Source organism: Sceloporus occidentalis, unplaced genomic scaffold (assembly GCF_023333645.1).
Source record: "Sceloporus occidentalis isolate IW3139 unplaced genomic scaffold, rSceOcc1.0.p SCAF_4, whole genome shotgun sequence".
In the NCBI taxonomy this organism is placed as follows: Eukaryota; Metazoa; Chordata; class Lepidosauria; order Squamata; family Phrynosomatidae; genus Sceloporus; species Sceloporus occidentalis.
This window is the reverse complement of record NW_028316984.1, coordinates 86,789,970-86,807,842: the sequence shown is the minus strand read 5'-3', so window position 1 is coordinate 86,807,842 and position 17,873 is coordinate 86,789,970. Positions and strand designations below refer to the sequence as shown.

The 17,873-nt window shown below is 41.3% G+C and overlaps 1 protein-coding gene across 1 annotated transcript in view; it reads right to left on the bottom strand.

Annotated features, from left to right (window-relative positions):
* Positions 1-15,107, bottom strand: part of DAGLA (diacylglycerol lipase alpha) — a 135,438-nt gene extending 120,331 nt beyond the window's left edge. The window contains exon 1 of the mRNA XM_089520751.1: positions 15,047-15,107. The gene's annotated coding sequence lies outside the window, so the exon portion shown is untranslated. The remainder of the gene's footprint in view (positions 1-15,046) is intronic.
* Positions 15,108-17,873: the final 2,766 nt, after the last annotated feature.

Here is a 17,873-nt window from a genome sequence, read left to right as displayed (position 1 = left end):
TTTAAAAAAGTTAAAAGGTAGTGAAAGCATAATAATGATGATGATAAAAAAAAACCTTCCCTTAAAAGACCTTTTACAATGCTCGATTAACAAATGTCAAACGTGTGCTTACACATGTTCATATTGGATTATTTTCCCTCTCTCCTTTACTGCTTGCTCAACAGTGTGATGCTGTTCAAGTTCTGAATAATAATAATAATAATAATAATAATAATAATAATAATAATTTATAGCCTGCCCAATCACAAGGAATCCAGGCGGGTTACAGCAATAAAAATACAGAGAATACAATAAAATAAGATAAAAGAGAGTGACGTAAGTCACACAATTCACAGCTACACCTGATGGAACTGTGCCTGTCTTTTTTACTCCCTCCCAGATTTGATGATGACAGTAGTTACGGAGGGAGGGTTCTTCTTCTTGAGGCAAGAATTTTATTTTAATTAATTTTAATTTAATTCTTCTCATTAAATTTAAGAGAAGAATTGGTGGACAGGGTAACGTAAGTCACAGTAAACAGGGAGAGGAACTAGGTAGGGAAGGCCTGCCAGAAGAGATCCATTTTAAGAGCCTTCTTAAAGGCTGTAAGAGCCAGAAATGTGGTGGATCTCCTTCGGCGGATCATTCCATAGCTTCAGAGCAGCGGTGGAGAAGGCCCTCTGGGTAATTGAGGTTAGTCTAGATTTTTTTTGGCTGAAGTAGATTCTTCCCCGAAGACCTTAGAGTGCAGGACGGACAGTACAGAAGAAGGTGTTCCCTTAAGTATTCTGGACCCAAACCACGTGGGGCTTTAAAGGTAATCACCAACACCTTGTACTTTGCCCAGAAACTAATTGGCAGCCAGTGAAGGGATTTCAAAACCATTGTTATGTGATCATTACGAGAAGTAATTAACCTGGCTGCCATATTTTGTACAAGTTGAAGTTTCCAAACTTGGCACGAGGGTAGCCCCATGTAGAGAAGTCCAATCAAGAGGTGACCAGCGCATGTATTACTGTTTCAAGGTCTCCTGGTTCCAGGAAGGGGCGCAATATACTTTAGTGGTTTCTAAAGAAGTGCCAGTCTGAGGATACAAAGATCTCATGGACTCAAAGACTTGCTGTATTTAATACTTAAACTCATGGCTTAACAGATTATTATTATTATTATTTATATAGCACTGTATATAAATAAAGCACTTTATTTATATAGCGCTGTAGCAAGAAAGAGTGAATTGCAAACACTTTTGCAAAAATTAACTTCCATTTGTCCTATGGTACATATCAAGTATAACAAATGCTGTCTGATTAACAAGAATGGTTAGATGGCACCTGCCATTCCCATGTGACTTCCTTGAGAAAAGAAGCAACTCTTGTATTGAAGTTCAGGGTGTTCCATGCAGCTTCCTTTTGGCATGATATGTAAGAAGCCATTCAATAAGACAGAATCACTCTTTACATTTTCCAACAGTTCCCACTGATGTTCATGTCACAGAGCATTGATTCACATCAAACAAAACACACCCCAAGTAAGGAAGGAGGACTATACACTCCCTAGCAATTGTTTTCATGGATCATTTGCCCCCAAAGATGTTGACATACCAATACCAAGCTTATAAAAAAGGCTAGTCTGTTCACATAAAATGACTCACCTGTGTGAGAAACATAATGCCATAATTATCTTCTGGTTTCCATATATAACACAGCAGAGATGCCCCCTTCTCCAGCCATTCTGTCTGATCCACCATGGCACAGGTCTGCCCATGTTACCAGCGCCAAGAAATACTATTCTTTTAGCATATTACAGGTGAAGTGAAATAAAAGAGGGAAGCTGTTCCATGATTATGCAAGCCTATAGTTTGATTGCTACTGGGTGAATTCTTCTTGGTTCATTCCAGAATCAGTTTTTTTTTCTTTTTTGCACACCTGTGCAAAAAAACAAACAAACTAATCTGTTTTCTAAATGTACTTTGCTGCTTCATACTTTGTTGAACATGTGTTAATGTTACTGCAAGTGTGCACTTTACTATATTACCCTATCTGCAGAACAGTTTGAAAAACCACAAGAGACATGACTGAGATCCTTGGAAATTCAACTGCCTTCCCTCCCAAAACAAATACATCAACAAGAGAAAGTTTTAGAAGTGGACAGAGACATAAAACATTTTTAAAGGGGGTGGGGGCCAAGTAATTCTCTACTATAAAGCGGGACAAAATGTAGTACAAAATTTAGACCAAAATTTAGGACAACTGTAGGATAAAATTTAGCCCAAAATGTAGGACATTTAAGGTCCTCCAGTTTTCTTAAATGTCCTACATTTTGGTCTAAATTTTATCCTACGGTTGTTCTAAATTTTGGTCTAAATTTTGTCCCGGTTTATGGTTGAGAATTATGGCAACCCTAGGGCCAAGCCAACTGACCCAAGTAAAGGAGATACACATCAAACAGAAGGATGTTTGGTAGAGGTTCACAAATTTTATATGGCCTTGCTAAACCAAACATTTGTGGTTACCAGAACTGTGCTCTTCTTCCAGGGTAAAACCTTGTGGGGTTTTTTTTTATGTTAACTGTGAGATAAGGACAATCCTATGCTTCCATCTCCAACAACAACCAGTGTGGCATAATTCGAAAAGCCATTCTAGGCTCAAATTCTCAATGTATCTCAAACTGCTACTAACATTCTTTCCAACTATTCCCTTAATCTGATGTAGCTCGGTTACTTCTAAATCAAGTAAACAATCCAATACAGAAATACTGTCACTTATGTAGAGCTTTTTTTATAATGCATGGGGTTTTTTTATAATGCAAGATGTGAAATTCCTTTTTGTGAAGCTCTGTTAGTCTCTGTGCCACTATCTTTTGCATGCCAAACCCAGTGTGCGTACGTGTGTGTGGGGGGGGCTGTCACTGAAGAAAAACTACAACAGGGCAAAGGGATCTTGTGGCACCTTTGAGACTAACTAAGGAAGTAGACCAAGTCTACAAAAGTTTATGCTCAACTTCTTTTGCTTAGCTAATCTCAAAGCTTTATAAAATCCCTTTGCATATTGATATTCCAGACTAACATGGCTATGACTCTGAATTCTACAATAAGACAAGTGCTCTGTTTCATCAGTTGAGAAAGACCTAAATTCACTCATGCTCCTATAAACAGATACTCCATTAGGAGTTTCACAGGAATTTAGCTAAGGGCACTCATGCTGCCAAATACCTCTTCACAACTTCTCCAGACATAACTGAGGCATACAACATTGCAAGCCCCTATTTGCTGCAAACCCGTCATTGTTGCTAAATTGAAAGACTAACTAGAGAGTCCAGACTGGGCAACAGATGATAACTCCATTTTCTTGGATGAAAGAGTCCCACAAGGTCCCTCTTCCCCCTCTTTATACTACACTTCTTTGAAAACAAGAAGTATACTGACCTTGCAGCATCTTCCAACTAGGATCACGGTGGCTCTACTACAACTTCCACTCATCACTGTAGAAACCAGACCTTTCAAAGGGTTTCAGTGTTCAACAGGTGCACTAAAGGGAGCCCAAATTATTTTGAGGTAAGCAGTCTTCTCTATTTCTAATTGCATTGCAGGTGATCATCCATGAAACTTTTCCAGGAAGAATCTCAAAGCTGGAGACAATTAATATCTTGCTCACAATTCCTCTTGAAAAATTCATATTGATTATTAAGTCCAACATGACATTGTGTCTGTGTATACTGCCTCAGCAATCATCCCAAAAGCATAGTGGAACATGTAGAAGAGATCCCAGTGTTCTGGAGAAAAGATTGGAGCTATGACTTGAACAGGCCAGGAAAGCTGTTGTTAAGAGGTAAATGATGAAGCATCATGCTCATACACCACATAAAGATCAGTTATGGCCTCCACATCGAGCTCAACGCCTTGCTGTCATTTTCATATAGGCAAGCACTAACATCCCTTCTACTCTGAAATTAAGCAAGATTGAAGCAACAAAATAAAAAATTAAAAAGGAGTAACTCTCTCTCCTATTCTCAGTAAACAGAATGTACAGTTGCTTTCCCTTTATAAGATTTTTTTTAAATATTTGAAAATAAGAACAGTTCCCTGACACTATGCTTAGCAGGAAGCTTTACAGATTTCTATTCTGCTTATCCCACTCTAGCATCCAGCTTCTTAGAAAAGTAACAAGGGATTCAGCAGCACATTGATCAGCAACATTTCCTTCAGACACAAAGAATACACTGCCCATGATATTTTGAGGATTTTAACTCTGTCAGTGCTAAGCATACATCTCCCATTACCGTCACAAGGGACACAAACCAGCTAAAGTAAGGTTTTTCATACCCCACTGATTTCTGTGGAACACTTAGGTACATGTTTAAATATGCAATTGATGCAAATAAAGCTCTTGCACACATATTATATTGCATTTTTATCCCACATTTAAACCAGTGGGGGTTTCTTGAGAGTGTGACCACCCCCAAGCGTCCGCTACATCAAAATGGCAGCGCCCATGTAGAAAGGGCGCTGCCATTTTGAACATTAGGGCATCCAGAAAGGATGCCCTTTCATAATCCTAGTACGTACCGAGCACGTACTATTGGCACGTGTGGAATGTGCCTCAGTTACTAAAAAGCCTGGCTCACCAAAATTAAATGAACTTCCAACTTGATACACTTGTGCTTAGGCTATTACCTCTGTGTTTCTAGGGGACCAGGCTAATGTATTTCTGAGAGGCTAATACAACAATATTCTGCCAAACAAATTCAGAATGTTAGGATTACCTGATTTACATTACAGCCTACTATTCACTTTGAGAAGGAAGCAAAACTTCTTAGATGAGCAACTGCAACTGCTTATATGCAACATTCTAAACAAAGTTGTTTCCATATGTCAGAGAGAGAGAGAGAAAGAGAGAGAGTTTCTCAATTTATATTTTTAGCTTTAAGTAGCAACAGATATTTGCATCATCACTGACTGACAAAGAGACACTACTTTATCATAATGCTTTCTATGATGCTCGGCTCCAGTCATCAACATATGCAGGAATAGATAATATACCAAATCCTACCAACATCCCACCAATCCATATAATACATTTAAAATCCTCCATTAACATGATAATCTGTATAGATATTAGAAAGTCACTTCTAAAAGAACTTGATAGTATCATATTTGTCTTCACTATACTACAGTGGGCCCTTGCTTTACATGGAGGATCCGTGTATGCTTGAGCCCCATTATATCCAATGGGGCTCCTGCTTGCTGCGCAGCTACGCACGTACTCCATAGCTGCACACGCCATTTGTGAGCCCCATTGGATATAATGGGGCTTGTGCACACCACGTGGCAATGCACACATGCTGGGCATTCACCTGTTTCCCAGGCGGCTTCAGCGTATGCTGAAAGCCACCTATAAAGAACCAGTGTATGGCACAGGCTCACTGTATTTGTTTTAGAAAAAGTGGGAGATATTGTCAATACTCATTTACCATCATCATTCCTGATCTAACAGAAGAAAGTTCTATATCCAGCTATTATATCTAATTGAGTCATCATTTACCCTAATTACACAGGTTTTTCACTTCTGTAAAATGAAAACTCTCATTTCTAATATTTGAGGAAATATTTTTTCTCTAGTAATATAGAGAAGAAGCCTCTGTTCCAAGTGCCCAAATGTTGTATTATTTGCAGCTCTTCAACCTTACATTTACTTGTGATTTATATCAGTAGTTCATGCTGGAAGTACATGAGTACTGGCTTTATATGACCCAGTAAGAATATACGCATCTCAATATATGATGTATTTTTCCACATTCAAGCTTTAACTCACTTGTAGTGAATGGTGGTATTTAATTGGAAGGAAAAAGCTTTGCTCCAAATACTGAACAGTCTTGTTTTTGCAGACAGTAGTTTGTTACAGTACTTTGATTTAGAGCTCTGTATTAGGGTTTAATCCAGTTTAAAAAATATGCCCTAACTATTTCAACCTTTACAATAAAAAAACTCCAAGTCTGGATTCATCAGATGGGGTTTATTATGCTTTGGTGTGGAAGAAGAGGAGCCTTGCTCACTGAAATGTTGCCTAGAGATGAGAATAACCAGAAAGAAAAAATGTTCATTGTTCAAAGAATTAACCAAGAAATTAGAGTGAGGAGAAGATTCAACATTCAACACAAGAGGATAATGCTTGTGTTTGCCACTTTAAAAAACATGAGTTCTCCCATTTTTCAGAGGTGCAGTGTGAGAGTTTTCACCTTCTCTTGCAGTTAACTGTCATCAAGTACACTTTGATGTATGGCTACCTGATGAATGAGTGAACTCTAAGACACTCTGTCATCAACAGGACTTCTCAGGTCCTGCAAACTTAGCACTGAGACTTCCTTGACTGAGTCTATCTACATTTAATCCAGCCTTCTGCTTTCCTACTGCTTTCCATTTTGCAATTATCATCAGCTTTTCTAATGAGTCATGTCATCTCATAATATGTCCAAAATATAATAGCCTCCTTTTGGTCAATTTGGCTTCTCGAGAGAATTCTGATTTGATTTGTTCTGGGACCCATTCAGCTATTAAAGAGCTACAAAAAGGCAAATAAAAATTAAAACTGAACATTTAAAAAGTTCACAATTTGATGCTAGTGGTGTGATTTCACTGATACTGTCTAACAAATTATTATGGTTCCCGTGCAACCACATTCTCAACCCTAATCTACATTCCAGATTGGGAGCAAGTATGTATCATCTGAGATACACATGCTACAGTTCGAATGTTTCAGAAACTGCAATAGCCATATAGTCTAGTTACAGAGAAATATCAGTTCATTTTACCATGGTATCACTTAGCTACTAGGTTGTAGCAGAAAACAATGTAAATAATGGGAACACCAAGAAATTGCACATGTATCTTTAACAAAGCCACAGGCAGAATTTCATAAGCACATTTTGCCATTCAGTAATCTCTCAGCTGCCACTGCTTCAAAAAACATTACTGTACAACCTGATCAGGCAAACACTGGTGCTTTCTCCTACCTGACATGAAATGCAATAATCTTGCTATCACATCAGAGAACTCTTGCACTCTAAAATCAGAACTGAGACCTCTGGAGAATATATTTTCAAAAATGTGGTAGTACAGTGAGCCCTTGGTATCCGCTGTAGTCTGGTTCCAAGACCGCCTGTGGATGCCAAAATCCATGGATACACAAGTCCCATTAAATACAGTGGCATAGTAAAATGGTGTCCTTTAAATAAAATGGCAAAATCAAGGTTTGCTTTTTGGAATTTATATATTTTTAAAGTACTTTCAAGCCATGGATGCTTGAATCCATAGACAAGAAACATGGATATGGAGAGCCGACTATATTGTACAGCTTCCATTACTTCATGATTTTTTGTTGCTGTGTGCTTTCAAGTCATTTCCAACTTATGATGACCCTATTTAATCTCACCATAGTTTTTGAACAATTCATTTTCTTCATACTCCATGCTACTTCAAGCTATAGCCTGAAAATAAGACTTGAAAAGTATGAACAGCACTTCTGAAATGGCATGTGCATATTTAGTGTAACTGCTATGAGCATCTATGATTGCATAATGCCTGTGACAAGTAGAGCGACCCTCTCTACTCCCATTACTCTCTCTCTCTCTCTCAGAACCCCTTCCTCCAGGGAGTTCAGAGCAGTTTACAGGGAATCATAGAATCAGAGAAGAACCTGGTGAGGCTGGCCAGACTAACAGCCTAAGGCCACCTGGAGAAAGGCAAGCAGTAATCTAAATTTTGCTTTCTAATATGCAAATTCAACAGGGGCTTGCAACAAGATGGGATGATTAAAGGTTTTCAATAAATATGGCCCTTCGTTTATTTATATACACAAAAATACATACTTAAAATGAATAAATAATGTTAAAGGGGAAGTGTTTAGAGTGTTTAGAGTATACTACAATACGCTAAGTATGAACTGAGCTGCAAATCAGTCCCTTGCACAGCCAGGGTGAATAAAAATTGAAGACTCAAAATAAACAAACTAGTAAATTGAATTTTAAATAGTAGTTTCTCTTAAAGCAACTGCCAAGGACAACTGTCAAGGTGCTCAGGAGAATTTCTCTGATTGACCAAGGACTCAAGAGCTCCACTTTTCTGTTTATGTTTTAATTAAAATACACAGAAATTAGCCACACATACACACACACACAATTTAAATTAGCTGAAATCAATTAAAAATGATCAATAGTGTTTCATTAAAATTCTACCCTTGAACTTTAACAAATAAACCCACCTGACTCATGTATGATCAATTGTTATTAATTTATATTTATATATAAATGAACCTTAAATGTACTTACATTAACTTTAAGTACCTGTAGTATGATAATGACTTATTTGACATACATAATTAATATAATAAAGTACTAACTATAATATAAACTATTAATATTGAACTAAAAGGAAAAACCAGGATATTGATTATTCCAATTACTATAACCCTAATGTACTCACTTTTCCTATTGGCTGTAGTGCACTGAGCAGTTTGCGACTAAAAGATGATGTAAACCACATTGTGGTTTCTTTCTTTAAAATAAAGTTTTAGAGAGGAGTGCACCCCAAAAGGTTTGGGGGCTGCATACTATCAGCCATGCTACCTGCCTGCCTACCCACCCTAAAACTTTGACCCGCCTTATTTGAATGTTGAACCTTATATGTTTTTAGGTTTGCACAGTCCTCCTCAGGCTTTGCAAAGAGATACTGGAAACACAATATTCCCTTTGCAATTAACCATGATTTATCATTGATTCTGAACTGGGAACATGGTAGATAGTTTTAAGTATGGTTTCTCCAAACAAATCATAATCAAAACTTGGGTAAATTATCTTCGCTTATTCACATAACCCTCATAGTTCTCACGAATTCTAACTCCCAATTGAGATATAACACACTGTGATTAAATTATTATTATTATTATTATTATTATTATTATTTATATAGTGCTGTAGATTTACACAGCCCTGTACATACAAACAATAAAATAGATAAAGTAAACCTGCCCATGGCATACAATCTAAGAAATAATAGCATAACACATATAAATAATATATAACAATGCAGGAAAAGGCCCAATAAAGTAAAGCAGGCAACAAGTTAAAAACATCAAATTAAATGAAAACAGAATCTGATCTCCCTGCAGCCAAGCAAAGGAGGGACAAACAGGGTGAAATGCAAGAACCTCAGGTATGTGCACATAACACTAATCTATTGGGGTAGCAATACATGCAAACTAGACCAGTATTTAAACTGAATCAGGTCTCTTTGCCAGACAGAACAAATCAAAAGAGACACTTCTATGTAAATAGAAAACTGGTCTCATAATTTCTCTAAGATATGAAATAATATTTAGATTCAAACATAGGCATTAACTTTAATTTTATGAAAACAGATTGTCACATTTTGACTATTAACTATAGAACTTTCTTTAACATATCTCTCAGGGACATGTCATTTTTGTTTATTTTTGTAAGAGTGGGGGTGGGTTTGGACCAGGACAGAATAAATAGAAAAGAGCAATAATATAAAGAAGATAATGAATTTAAAATGTCCAATGCAAAATGTCCAGGTATAATTATGATAGTTAATAGTCAAAAAGCATATAGATAGGAATATTTTACAGAAACTGTCATTGTTCATAAAAAGTAACCCATTAAGCAGGATATTATGTTCTAACATTAGCAAAGAGGAAGCTAACTGACAAATTACACAATAGATTCCATTTTTATGTTAGTTAATAAGGCATAAACAATAATCTGGGAGTCAGCATGCTGTATGAACTTTGGCCTATGACTCTGGAGACTAGGGCCCGAATCTCCTCCTGGCCATGGAATCATGCAAATCACTTGCCCAGCCCTAGCACCTTCCTTCCAAATACAGCTCCCAAATATTTGAAAGAGGAAGTGAGGAATACCTTATAAGCTTGTTTATAATTCTAAAAATGCATGCCCAAAAATTGGCCCCAAAATCCTAAATTGACTTATTTACGGTTCAGTATGGTAATGCGATAGCAGCTCTTTCAGATTTCCCCATGCAGTTTCTTTGTCCTGAGCCAAGCAGATCGAATCCTTGGTGACTGACTGATTGCTGTTTGTTTTACAGTCCCTCTCCCACCCAGGCGCTTCACTGCCTCAGAGTGAAGGCTGGAACACTGAAGCCTCGTATTGACTGCTGCTTCCTTCTTGCCGCTTGCATACACACACTGAAGGACCCTCCAAGTTTTACACTTGATCTATCCATGGGGCCCCAAAACTTGCACTCGATGTATACATGAGGTCAACTTACTACCATCAAGTATATAAAGTAAATCAGAAGACCCATTACATCTAAAGTGGTATTAAACTGCTGTAAGAGTATAATGTACACGTACTGTATAGTTATATAGGTACCCGTACATATACTCTATAGATACATATACAGTACTCTACAGGTACTGATTGCACCTTCTTAGTACTGATGTAAAAGCACATTTGGAAGCACTTACATGAATTACAGTACATATTCCAAAATTTACCACATTACCGCACTACACTCTTATAGTGCTGCTATTTCACTTTTACTACTCTGGCTGCCTCCTATTGCATTCTGAAGTTTGTAGTTCAGTGAGGCCTAAGAGAATTCTAAATACTCCTCCTGAAACTGCAAATCCCAGAATCCAACAGGAGGCAGCCAGAGCAGTAAAAGTGGAATAGCAGCACTATAAGAGTGTAGTGCGTAATCTAGTCAGTCTTAACAGCCACGTCTGTGGACATGTGAATCTACTTTGGATTTTAGTCTCAACCTTAAAGTAGTTACACAAGGGGCTAGGCCCTATCTACCAAATAGGTTCAGAATTGTAGATAGCTCCTTTAATGTCTGCATTAAAACCTACGACAGATTTTGTATTCCAGAAACATGGAAGCCATCAGCTGGTCCTCATCCTGAAAACTGGTCCTCATCCTGAAAACTGGTCCTCATCCTGAAAACAGATCCCAGGGCTGAGTCCCACCATGGTCTCATTTATGTGGGACACCACTGCGGGGTTGAATAAATTATTTTTTACTTTTTAGAAGGTTGTCAGTAAGAAGTATAGCAGGCACTACTAGTGATCATGGTTAATGAAAGAGGTCTGGGGCTATGATTAAGACCCACAATACCTTGCAAAAATGCCCTCCAATAGTTCACAGATGAAAACTGGGATACATGTGGCCAAGCAATGTGAGTGTAGTCAAGATGACAAAAGTTTTTAAAAAGGAAGAACACAGAAGCCAGAAGAGGCTGCAGCAGTTTACTTTTGCCTGAGCCTACTGGGAATTCTGCCCTCTCCTCTCCTCTCCTCTCCTCTCCCTGAGTTAACTGGGTGCAAACCAGTTTTCACTTTGACATCAATTTGTAGTGATAGAAGCAAGCCAAGGACACACGAGAACAGCGGGTGAAGAGAGAGGAATTGGGACCATTTAAAAGGCAGCTTAAAAACTGGGACAACAGAGGATTAATCAGTACTGTCCTTCCCAAATTGGAACAGTTGGAGGGTATGAAAAACTTTTCTACTGACATCACGGTACAATATAGCAGATGTCCTAAATAATCCCTAATCAATACTTGAATATGTACTTCACCACTTGAAAGATCCCAAAGGGGACCTGTAGAAGAGAACAGCTAAACGACAAACAAAATTTAACATGCATATTTTAGCTGTAGCTTTGTTCTAATGCAATTTCACTCTGTAATATGGGACAATTTCAATAAACAACAACGAACTGGTGAGCCTTTGTTTGTCCAGCTACTCTTCTGCTCCTCCTCACTCACACTATACAACACTATTGGCAGTATGCATGGAGCTTACTGTACATGTCACTTTATAGCTGGGGCAGGGATAACATTTTCAAGATCTCAGACAAATGCTTTCCATTTCTATATGCATGAATGTAGCATAATTGGAAGTATAATCTCTAGATACGAGATATGCTTAAAGAAGGCAAAAATAATCTTCTCTATAAAAATCAAGGATCTATTTGTAACAGATGAATGAAGCAAAGTGTACATTCCTGAGTCATAAGGTTTGTGATCCTTGTTACCACAGCACACACTGTACTCAAAATCTTCTCAATTATGAGTTATAATATTGAATTTCATGACCTGCAAATACAATTTGGTAGAAACAGCACAGAGTTAATCCATTGTTCCAAATCAACTGTGGAACACATTTAATCTCAGGCAGTCACTGCTACATCCAGTGTCATCCATTAACACCCATAGAAAACAAGTCTGCTATATAACTCCACTCCAAGCACTATTTTCTCAAGGTATGCCGTTTCATATCAGCTAAAGAAATAGGATAACCCAGCACACTGGACTAGAACTCCATCCAATAAAACTGTAGTCCTAGCCATTCAGCACATTCTGGTTTTCACAGGCTTATATCACCTGTTTACAGGTCCATAATCTCCATCTCTAGCGGTTTCATTTGGAAACCACATCTAAGAATATTAAATGCCCTGCCAAGTACATAGCAAGGGTGCAGGCACACATTCACATATTTGCAAGCTGGCCACAGGCTTATCCCTTGATTCCATTTTACCAATTTTGTCTGCATTTTACTAAGCTATAAATCCTTTGAGGCAGTTTGTTGCAAAACCTGTCATTCCCAGCTCAATATGGGACCACTGGGCAACAATCCAAGTAGAAATATAGTATTCTGTGAAAAACCAGGCATATTTAAATCCCAGTTAAATCAAAGTAACTAAGCCTGCAATTGTATGCACACTTGGAAATGCCCCACTGAACAAAGCAGGATTTATGAGTAAACACAGATAGGCTCTCAAACCATATGACAAAATCTTAATGATTTCAATGTAAGTAAAAACACCTAACTTTTAACAGATTTGTCCTGTGCAATAATATAATATTATATTATATTTAGACCTAAAAAAATCTCCTTTTGGAGACAACATTGAGAGATGCAAGGCAAATTCCTTCCTCTTCTTGCCGAGAAAGATTTCCATAATGATGCCAAGTAAAAGCTAATGCATACAAAGCCCATTCTCAGAATGCACATTCAAAGAGCAAACGACATTTCCCCCAGCCCTGAAATTCAAGAAACACCAAAACATATGCAATAAAGAGCTTCAAGACCCCAAACTCCTCCAATAGACAGCATATCACAGATTCATTAAATGGGGAGGGGAGAACCTCCTCCAGATTGAATTTTGCAAAGCTAATTCCCAGAAGGCACTTTCAAAGAGCAAATGACATTTTCCCCACCCTTGAAATTCATGAAACACCAAAATGTATGCAATAAAGAGTTTCAAGACCTTAAACCCCACCAATAGACAATGTGTCATGAGCTTCATTAATGGGAGCGGATGAGAGAGACCTTGTCCAGACTGAAATCAGCAAAGAAAAAAGAGTGTTTAGAAAACCCTTAACCGAAGGCCACACATTTCTTCCATGCACACGCCCAGGCATGCGCACAGGCACATAAATCAATCTCAGCCTGCTCCAGAGCTGCTTCTTCCAGGCTCTCCTATTGCTGACATTTCCTCCAGCAAACAGAGCCAGTGTTCCTAGTGCCTACAGCTTGCAGCTGGAAGGCAAAAGGGCCAGGCAGGGCACTCACCAGGACCATTTACTTGCAAAGCCCACAGGGCCACAGCAGACTGCCCTAATCACCGCAGAGGAGGACAAGGCACCTTGAAATGCAGGACCTTCAAGGGAAATGGAGGACATGAGCAATGAAAACCTAAACAATATTCATAGGAATATAAATGCATGCTTCTTAGTCGTGCTCAACATGGAATTCATTTGGGAGTTCCTCCTGGACAGAAGGCTGGCATGGCAGACCTTCAAGAGAAAGGGAGGACATGACCAAATAAGAACAGAAAACACTGGTAGAAAAATCAACGCATGCTTCTTAGTCCTGACCGAAATGATGGGCAGAAGGCGGAAATGGAGGGCACACTCCGGAAAAGGAGGACAAGTCTGGCCACCCTGCCTATTAGCCAGAGTGCCTATGAAACTGACCGTGTGTCTGCTGTGTGTCTTCACGTTATGTCCAGCCTGTGGCAGTCCTAAGGAGAACCTATAAAACTAAATTCACGTTTCTTTGCCCTTCTCCAAATGGGGGCTGTTTTGAAATTCCTCCTGGACAGAAGGCGGGAATGGAGGACAGGTCCTGGGAAGGAGGGGAAATGTGGTCACCCTGCCATAGAGAAGATAAAGGCATGCTTCTTACTTGGGTTCAGAATGGCAGACCTTTGGGGATTCCTCCTGGACAGAAGGCGGGAATGGAGGACAGGTCCTGGAAAGGAGGGGAGGCCTAGTCCCCTCTCCCCTCCCAGCCCCACCGTCCAGGCCCCTCTTTGGGGAGGAGGAGGCCTGAAGAGGCAGGCGGCCCTCCGCTCCTTAAGGCCGCCCTGCCTGGCTCTGTGCCTCTCTCTCTCTCTGGAGGCTTCCCCGCTCTCCATGGCAACGGTTCCGCGACCACAGCGCCGTGTAGACGCAGCGGAGAGGCCCCGTCCCCTCTCCTTCCCAGGGAGGGCAGCCCCGCCTCCTTTCCAGGACGAGTCACACTCTCTCAGCCTCAGCAAAGGGCAAAGCTCGCCTGAACCAAAGCCCTCCTCCATCCCCTCCTTCTGTCCGGGAGGAAGCCCAAAGGCCTTCCATTCTCAGCCCCACTAAAAGCGGCGTGCATTTTTACCTTCGTAAGGTTCTCCTTGAGGTTGCCATAAAGACTGGAAACAACAGGGAAGGCAGCGCAAGGCCAGTCCAGGCCCTACGGCTGACAGGCACGTCCTCCTTTCCCAGGACATGTCCTCCATCCCCGCCTGGCCTCCGGGAGGCGTTCAAAGCATCCCTTTGGAGCAGGACGAAGCAGCCTGACATGTATATCTATCAGCGGGGGAGCAGGATGTCCGGGAAGACATGTCCTCCAGTCTTAAGAAGCGTGCCATTTTCCAGCGTCCTCCATCCCGAGAAGCACGCCCGGAGCGGAGGTTATCAGGGCGCCCACCTCCCCCTTCCCCAGAAACGGCAGCCAGCAGGAGCCCTTCCCCTCCTCCTCCTCCTCACCGGCAGCGAGAGGGGGCCTCCGCCCTCCACTGAGACCCCCAGGCCTCCTCCTCCTCCTCCTCCTCCTCGTCTCCTCCTCCTCCGCCGCCGCCTCCTGCTCCTCTCGGACCCCGTCATGGCAGCCGAGCACCCCGTGGACGCCGCCTCCAACGGCACAGCCACGCCGACGCCTCCATCCCGGCCCTGATCACTGCCGCCCCCCAGCCCTATTCTCCAAAGCCGCCTCCGCCCCGTGCCACGTTCGCCTCCGCCCTCTAGGCCCCCACTGCGCCAGCTTCGTAAGCAGCGGTACGCACCCAGCGGTAACCATGGAAACGGCTGAAGGGTGGATTTTTTCTTCCTCCTCCTCCTCCTCCTGCCAGCGCCCCCTAGTGTCCAGGAATGAGGCCTGGCTAATAGAGACCATGAGGGTCTCCTCAGAAGCTGTGTCTGCCAGAATCATAGAATCGTAGAGTTGGAAGAGACTACGAGGGCATCCAGCCCAGCCCCATTCTGCCATGCAGGAACTCTCCATCAAAGCCTCCCCATTGACAGATGGCCATACAGCCTCTGCTTAAAGACCTCCAAAGAAGGAGACTCCACTACCATCCAAGGGAGTGTGTTCCACTGTCAAACAGCCCTTACTGTCAGGAAGTTCTTCCTAATGTTGAGGTGGAATCTCTTTTCCTGGAGCTCGCATCCATTGTTCCGGGTCCTGTTCTCTGGAGCAGCAGAAAACAAGCTTGCTCCCTCCTCAATATGACATCCTTTCAAATACAGTGGTACCCCGGGATACGAATTGACCGCGTTACGAAATTTCCGGGGTACGAAAAAGTTAGATTTAAAAAAACTGTTCCGGGTAACAAAAGATTTTTCAGGTTACGAAAATCATTTCGGCGCGAAATTCAAAGCGCGGCTAGCGGCTAGCGGCTTTCCAGCGGCTTTCCAGCGCCTTTTCGGGTTGCGAAATGTATCGGGTTACGAACGGCGCCGCGGAACGAATTAAATTCGTAACCCGAGGTAGCACTGTATTTAAACAGGGCTATCATATCACCTCTTAACCTTCTCTTCTCCAGGCTGAACATCCCCAGCTCCCTAAGTCGTTCCTCATAGGGCATGGTTTCCAGGCCCTTCACCATTTTAGTCGCCTTCCTCTGGACACGCTCCAGTTTCTCAATGTCCTTTTTGAATTGTGGTGCCCAGAACTGGACACAATATTCTAGGTGAGGCCTGACCAGAGCAGGATAGAGTGTCACTATTACTTCCCTTGATCTAGACACTATACTTTTACTGTGCTCCTTGACTCATCGCTCCAACTGACAGCTCAGGTGGATGTGACAGTCAAGAGGGCCTGCTATCAGCTCCGTCTGATATGCCAACTGCGCCCCTTCCTGGAGCCGAGGGACCTGGAAACAGTAGTACATGCACTGGTAACCTCTCGATTGGACTTCTGTAATGTGCTCTACTTGGGGCTACCCTTGTGCCAAGTTCGGAAACTTCAGTTGGTACAAAATATGGCAGCCAGATTGATCACGGGAGCTTCTAGGAATGACCATATAACACTGGTCTTGAAGTCCCTGCACTGGCTGCCTACTAGTTTCCGGGCAAAGTACAAGGTGTTGGTGATCACCTTTAAAGCCCTACATGGCTTGGGCCCAGAGTACTTGAGGGAATGCCTTCTTCCCTATTGTCCGTCTCGCACACTAAGGTCCTCTGGAAGAAATCTACTACAGCCAAAAAAATCTAGATTAACATCAGTTTCCCAGAGGGCCTTCTCTACTACTGCTCCTGAACTATGGAACGACCTGCCGGAGCAGATCCGTCACATTTCCACTCTGACAGCCTTTAAGAAAGCACTCAAGACGGATCTCTTCCGGCAGGCCTTTCCAACTTAGTTACCCTCCCCAGATATAGAGATATTTGTCCCCTCATCTGTCTACTCTTCCCCGCCTATGTTTCTGCCTATTTTTTTGTTTAATGTTTTTAATGCCTTTAATGTTTTTATACTATTACTGTTTAATTCTGTTTTAGTACTGGGAATGGGGCGAGGGATAGGTCTAGGGTTTGATTTTTTAATTTTATTGTAACTTGATGTATTTTATTGTTGTAACCCGCCCGGATTCTTCATGATTGGGCAGGCTAGAAATAAATCTATATTGATGCAGCCTAAAATTGCATTGGCCTTGTTAGCTGCCACATCACACTGTTGACTCATGTTCAACTTGTGGTCTACTTGGACTCCTAGATCCCTTTCACATGTTGTCTCCTTAAGCCAGGTGTCCCCCATCCTATATCTGTGCTTTTCATTTTTCCGCCCTAAGTGCAGTACCTTACATTTCTCCGTGTTGAATTTCATTTTGTTAGCTGTGGCCCAGCTTTCTAGTCTATTCAGGTCATCTTGAATTTTGATCCTGTCCTCTGGAGTATTAACTATTCCTCCTAATTTGGTGTCATCTGCAAATTTGACAACTATGCCCCCAATTCTGTCATCCAAGATGTTGAATAGCACTGGGCCCAGGACAGAGCCCTGTGGGACCCCACTGGTCACTTCTCTCCAGGATGAAAAGGAGCCATTGTTGAGCACCCTTTGTGTTCGGCCAGTCAACCAATTACAGATCCATGTAACAGTTCCTTTGTCTAGCCCACACTTTACTAGCTTGTTTGCAAGAATGTCATGGGGAACTTTGTCAAAGGCCTTAGTGAAATCAAGATATACTATATCCACAGCATTCCCTTCATCTAACAAGCTGGTAATTTTATGAAAAAAAGAGATCAGGTTTGTCTGGCATGATTTCTTTCTCTGAAACCCATGTTGACTTTTTGTGATTGCTTTCTAGATGTTCGCAGA